General features: G+C 31.8%; 1 pseudogene; it reads right to left on the bottom strand.

The window, feature by feature from the left end:
* Nucleotides 1–469: 469 nt before the first annotated feature.
* On the bottom strand, nt 470–4,045 carry LOC145594087 (chitinase 2 pseudogene; annotated as a pseudogene).
* Nucleotides 4,046–7,669: the final 3,624 nt, after the last annotated feature.

Below are 7,669 nucleotides of genomic sequence, written 5' to 3' on the forward strand. Positions count from 1 at the left end.
CTCCCAACTCTTAATTAGTAGAATTGTAAATTAACTGGGAAGAGGGAATTGAATTCATTAAATATGTAGTTAATTAGTTACAGTACTTGTGACAGATTAAAAAGGGAAATACCCTGTTTCTCATGGTGAGAAATGAAATTTGTTTCTCTTGGTGAGAAATGAAATTTGTTTCTCATAGGGGCATTTTTGTGAATAAATCAACAACTTTTTCATTATTGTAGGCTCCACAATTGAATAAAGTTGTTGGTTTATTACGAAAATGCAACATGAGAAACAAAATTATGAAAAACTGGGAAATCCTCAATTCAAAACAATCAAGTATGTGAGGTCAACATATATAATAACTTACTTTGAAAGACAGTACATATAACGACATATTTTTTGTCACAGGCAAAACCTTACCCCTAATGAGCAAGTAAAATCATGCAACTTTCCTAGAAAGCAAAATAATTACAGAAAGATTGAAAAATCAAGGTGCTGCAAGCAATTCTTGAGCTTTAACTTCATGCTCGAACTTCAATTCCTTAGAATCATCAGCACACCAAAAGAAGATCCCGTGTAGTAAATTCTTTTCCATAAGCTTCTTACAAGCTTTAAAGAATTTTTTTCCTGGTTTTAGCCCTTTGCTTCCATAACTAATATAACTTGCCAATATCTTACCATCTTTGTAATTTTCCCTTTCATTCTTAAAATAATTGATGAATTCGGATTTACTTGTGATTTGCTCATATGAATAAAACTGAAAATTAACGTAGTCTATATACTTCCCATATTTCGTCCACAGAGCCTGGTAGCGTTTTTGGACTTCGTCATCATCAAATGGAGCTATTGACACAAATTTCACTATATTATTCTCCTTGAGATCCTTTATCAACCGTCCGATGCACTCAACAAACGTCTGAGTATCACTTCCTCCTTTAAAGTGCTCGTAATTGATGTCAATGCCATCAAGATGATACTTATTGATGATATCCTTCAATGAAGAAACGGCGTTTGAGACCCATGAATCTATTGAACTGGGCATGAAGTTAACTGGGTGGGCCGAAACAGTAGCACCACCTATGCTTACGCCTACCCTTACATTTGGGTGCTTGTTTTTGATAGAGGAAACTTCCGAAGGAGTGAGTTTGTTATGATCCCAAAAGATGTTAAATTTGCCATTGGTGGGGGTTGGAGAAGAAGAGGATTCTGTGTAATCGATAGCGAATGAAAGAAGGAAGTTGAATTGCACATTTTTGTTGATTGGTACGTCTGAAAATTTTATGTTTTTGTACATTGCTCCAATGTATGCTGTGAAGAGCATTGAGTTTCCTGTAGAGGATGAGGCCATAATGAAATACCCCGTATCTCTTTGTTTTTTTTTTTTTTAGTAAATGATGAAGGTTAATGTTTGGTGCTTTTTGGGAAGGGCAAGAATACCATATTTATAGAAAAATTTGACTCTTTCTCACCCAAATATTCAATAATATGTTTAGATGAATAGATAGCTGTTAGAACTTAGAACGAACATCCCCAACTATGCTATAAAAATAATACCATGACACCAATTTCTCATTTTTTCAGGATAACTAGATAGCTCTGAGAACATTCCCAAGTAGGTTATAATAATTTATACTATGACTCTTTCTTTTTCAAGTTCACACGCAAGTACTCAACCATATACTTCATCCATTTTTTTAGTTAATATAATAAAAGAAGGTATTGTGTCAGTCCGGACTGACAAAATGCGGATTTTTGATATCCTCAATTAGCGGAATAATATCATCTATTGGCTGGATGATATCATCCTTTGACTAGATGATATCCTCTACTAACTGAATGATATCTTTTATTGGCTATATGATATCCTTTATTGACAGGTTGATATTTCTACTGACTAGTTAATATCCTCTGGATGATATCCTCTACTAACTGGATGATATTCTTTATTGGCTTTATGATATCCTTTATTGGGCTATATAATATCCTCTATTGGCTGGATGATATCCTCTATTAGGTGGATATCATCCAACAAACAAATAGAGGATATCATCCAGCCTACAAATGATATCATATAGCCAGGCCATTAGAGGATATATCATAGAACCAATAGATGATATCATCCAAACTATAGATAATATCATGAAACCAAGATATCGTTGAACTAATATAGGATATCATGGAACTATTACATGATATCATATGAACAATGGATGATACTATCCAACTTATAGAGGATATCATCCGACTTATAAAGGATATCACCCAACGTATTATAGATAATATAATCAAGAAAATAGAATTTATTTTATAAAAATAATTAAAAGGTCAATAATGGTGGAATCACCATTAAAGGTCCCGTACTAAACTCATGGGTATAACATAACATGCTCATTTCTCAACCAAAATACATGCATTTGCTATCAAAATGCTCACAATTCAACATACAATCATATAGAACAATCAATTTCGACAATTATACATCACACTAGAAAGCCCCAAATAAATTTTATGGGCTATTTTCGAAAAATCCGAAAATCTCAATCAATTATCAAGCCAATTCAAGCATAAATCATGGACAAATATAATCAACAATATTTATTTTCACTATCCTTACCATCCTCTTCAAATCTTCAATTCAAGCTTGAATTATGAACAAATAAAATGGAGTAATTTAGCAGGAAGTTGAGGAGAGAGAAAATAAGGGTGATTTAAAGGTGGGGGAGGAGAGAAAAAGTGAAGTGGGATTGAATGAGAGTATTGTTGGTGGTGGTGAGTAGAAAGAAAGGTGTGAAAAGTTTGCAAGTCTTACAAAAAACAATATATGAACTGAAAAACTATTTGCTTGTTGTTTGTGATATAATAATATGTGTCTTTCACAATGCTTGTTGTTTAAGGGTGAAAGTTCGTTTGCGGTATGGATTTTACATAATCGAATCCAAACAGAATTTGTTGTTCAATTAAAATATAATTCAAGCTCACATGAACATAACTAAGTCACTAATATGTGTCAACTATAATTTGTTGTTCTTCATTTATGGTTTATTCAAAATTTGGGAAAATTATCAAATGAGATAATTTTTCAAATTAAGCATTGTTTACATTGATTAGCTCTATATGGAACTAATATATATGCTGGTTTCAAAAAAAAAAAAAAAAGAACTAATATATATGCTCAATTAAGGATTGTAAATCATAATTTAGAAAAGCATTTGACATTAAAATATCCCTAAAATACATATGAACCCTAATTTTTCAAATCAATAATTACTAATAATTTCTTAACATTAATATCAATTTTGGTACTAATTGAAGACATAATACGTTTAATCGATGCAAAATAGTCCCAATTTTAAAACTTAAACACTAAATATAAAACTCCAAATTTCATTTCAAAATCCTAAATGATTAACGTACACCATCCTATATTTAGCCCCAATTTTGTAAATTAGGTATATAATTTAGTCGTTTGTTTATATATTTGGATTTACAACTCAAAAATCGAAGAACAAAGTTAGAAAACAAATAAAATTGAAAAATTCCGTCAGTGGGGCCCAATAATGTCATGTAGGCAATAAAATTGGGAAATTTTCATTTTTAAAAAATAATAGGTGAGTATTAGAAAAAAATAATAATAAAAAAAAATTATAGATGGTAATTACTAAACCTCCGTTAAAAAAATCCTAAAAATAAATAAAATTGAAGTATTACCTTCAAGAGCAACTATTGTAGTTGGAGTGAAATTAAGAATGAGAAAGGGAGTAGTGGACAACTGGACCGTCAGAGAAGACTGAGAAGGAGAGCGGTGATTACAAATATATGGAGCGTTTGGTTCGAAAAAATGAAAACGAAGTGGAAAGGAAACAAATAAGATGGGGAAGACAAAAGTGTTGGGACTTAGTGCTTCAACTTGTATGTTTTTTTTTTTTGTGTTCCACCCGGTTCACCCTTTGGGCTAATCAGGATTGGAGGATTGATCAACAATATCTATTTAAAGCTAGTTGTAATCTCTTTATTAGATGGATTGAATACATACAAATTTATGTTCTTCTTTCTCCTTTCTCATCTCTTTATTTATAATTTCAACAAACATAAATCATTTAGCTATGACCTTTCCTTTTGTTTGGTTTAACCATTAAACGGGTATTTATAAAGAGGAGGGTAAGGATATTTGTTACCCCAAGTTTTTGAGAGGTAACAAATGAGGGGTAACCATTAGCCTTAGGTAATAGTAATTGGTACTATGTTTTCAAACCAAACACTCGGTAATGGATGGTATTAGTTTAATTAAATCTATTTCCAATCCAAAAAATTACACTAACCAACCGTTCTCTTAGAATGAAAGGGATTAGGGCTGCCTAAGCGATGGTTGATGTGCTTTGTGGATGAGCGCCTGAGTGGTGGTCACAAAGGAAGTCAGGAATGAAAAACTGAAAAGAGGGAGAAGGAATAAATTAAGGTTGTCGCAACTGAGTGTCTGAAAAAAAGAAAAAAGTATAGTTCACCCAGGTGCACCATGCGTATAGTGGACCCGAAAAGAACATTAGGCATATTTTAAAGAACATAGGCGAAAAAAATGATTATACTAGTGTTTGAAAAAAAGAACATATTAGTTTTTGAAAAAATAACATATCTGTGTTTGACAAAAGAACATGTTTGTGTTTGACAAAAAAACATAAAGTATATATTTACAAAAAGAACGTGATAATACATTAAGAACATGGTCTTTTTCAAGGTTACTCAAGTGGTTGAATTTTTAACCTTTTTTTTCATACATTAAAAACATATTTTATAATGTAAAGTACATATAGTTCACACTCAAAGAACAAAATAATCAAACTCAAAGAACATATTATACTCGCGTTCATTATAAATGTCTATACCGTTCTTTTTTCGCCCATGTTCTTTTAAATATATCTAATGCTCTTTTTCGGGTGCACCACACGCATGGTGCAAACTCGGGTGCACCAACCACAAATTAAAGAAAGAATAATGAGGAATAAAAATTAAGGAAAAGCGATTAGGGTTCTATTTTATCAATAAGTATTGCCCACTACCAGGTAAGGACAATATATGTCCATACCTACGTTGAAAAAAAAAATTCGCTAAGTGTTGGAAAATCAAAATCCGCTATTTTAATACTGTAATTTTAGGTCTATGCGTGTTATAATAAAGTTGAAAACTGTTATATGTTCCTTTAATATTGTTATCGAAGTGTCGTTTTGTTCTTTTCAGTAGTACTTTTATTTGCATACAATTGCATATAGTTATTGCCCAAGAAAAATCTGTTATTAAGGAAGACAATACTGTTATTATAGGATTAGAAACTGTTTTACTAGTGCCACTGGGAGAATTTGGTATCAGAGTCATACGGTTAAATCTAAGTAAAACAGTTAATTAATTTAAATAAATAAGTAAAGCTGGAGAATACTAGACCATCTACTGAGTGCAAGAAGCCTGATTTTAAACACTACTATCATATTCCTGAAAATACTAATAATTTTGGCCCAGTCCTTAATTATATTGTAGATCAAATTGGTGAGCTTAAAGTAGAAGTTGGTAGCATACATTGTCGTTGCATGAGTAGTGAACATAAACTATCAATAACGATATCAGAGATTAGTAAAAACATAAGTGAGCTAAAAGAACAAGTTAAACAAGTACAACTTGCTTTAACAAACGAAGTAAGACATCAGTTTAATAAAGAAGTATCACCTAATAAGGATAAGGTTATTCCTTATAAATATAAGTATCCTTTTCAAAATTTAGATAAAAATAAGAAATTTAGTGTATCGATCACTCCCTAAAAGACCTACTAGTAATCAAGAAAAAAACAAAAAAACTAAAAATGAGCCATCATCTTCAGGAGAAAACGATTGAAGAATTGCAAATCTTGTTTGATAAAGAAGAAAACCCTAATAAACTAAATGATATCATGAAAATAATATCTAAAAAAATGATTATTGTTGCTGGTGTAGTTAATGAAAATAACTATGCTACTTTAGAAGAAGACCTGTATTAACAAATGGGATTAATGAAACAAGATGAGTTAGACTTTCTACCTATAGAAGTGGTTAAGCAAAAAATTGAAAATAAACTAGGTAAAAGGGTAATGGATAGTAATGATGTTGGAGAAGAAATTATTAATGAAAACAATAATGTAAACAATGTTATCCAAAGACCTAGGTATCAAGGAGAAGGAAGTTGCACATGACCAAGATACATACCAGGGAAGACTACCCGATTTAGTGTCAAGGTTATGCCAAATCAAATTCCTAAATATGAAGAGGTGACCCTTGAACCTATAAGTCAAACTGGCTATAAGCTTAAGTTAGATGGTGTAAGAGATAGACAAGATGTTTTAGATCAATGGAAAAAGAGCATGAGTAGTGTACTCAATTTAAACACTGAATGGACTTTTGAAAATTTCCTAAATTACATTGAAAATAGTTTCTATGGCTGTGTAGAAGATTGGTACGATGGAATAGATGAAGAAGTCAAAGCTACACTAAGAGCTAGTAAAAAATGTGCTGAGCATGGTATAATCCTTGGAAAAGATAAATGTATTTATGCTAAACAAGAAATTGAGTTTCTAGGATTAGAGATTAAAGTAGGACAAATAATATTGCAAAAACATATCCTAGAGAAGATTGAAAAATTCCCAGATAAAATTGAAGATAGAAAACAACTAGAAAGATTTTTAGGATGTTTAACTTATGCTTCTGATTTCATAGAAAATCTTGCTCTATTAAGAAAACCATTACAACACAAACTCAAGAAAGAAATCACTTGGAACTGGAAAGAAGATAATTCCAAAATTGTTCAAAATTTAAAAGCTATGTGTAAACATCTTCCTATACTAACACTACCTACTAGTGAAGATGATTTGATTCTTGAAACAGATGCTAGTAATGAGCACTGGAGTGCTGTATTAAAAGTCAAAGAAGGAGAAAGACTCTGTAGATATAGCAATGGAAGTTTTAATAAAGCTGAGTCAAATTATCCTACCATGCAAAAGGAAATCCTTGCAGTTATTAGAGGGATCGAGAAGTTCTTAATCTTCTTAGCCCCTAAACAGTTCTTAATAATAAGAACAGATTGCAAAGGCATACTTGGTTTTGTTAAAAAGAATTTGTCAAATATGCAAGCGCAAGGAAGACTCCTGCGTTGGCAATTATGGCTTAACCAATTTTCTTTTACTGTTGAACATATACAGGTATCAAAGAATTCTTTGGCAGATAGCATGACCAGAGAGTTAGCCAATGGTGAAGAAGCACAAGACATCAGAAAAACCTCCTGCCCATCAACTAGAAAAGATGGAGGCAGAGAGAAATACTCTTATTGAAGAAACAAATAAAGCAATGGAGCGGGTTTCACCCTCCACTTGGGCCTTAATGGAGGCCATGATTGTTTCATCAAAAAAGAGATCTCGTGATGGTTTGATTAAGAGTTGTCATGTAGCAGTTCGAAGGTTCCTAATGTACGAAGTAATGGTCATTATCTTACGACTCATTCCAGATGTTCAGGATATAATACTAAATAAAATAAAAGATAACGATTTCAAATTCTGGTACAATTTAGTTGTATCAAGGTCATACAAGTTGTATGATGTTTATGATCTATGGGGGAGTAGAATAGTGTTCAACACTAATTTCAGAGTGGGTACTGTGTCAATTCGTCCACATTTTTT

This window comes from Chenopodium album, chromosome 19 (assembly GCF_948465745.1).
Source record: "Chenopodium album chromosome 19, dcCheAlbu1.1, whole genome shotgun sequence".
NCBI classification, from domain to species: domain Eukaryota; kingdom Viridiplantae; phylum Streptophyta; class Magnoliopsida; order Caryophyllales; family Amaranthaceae; genus Chenopodium; species Chenopodium album.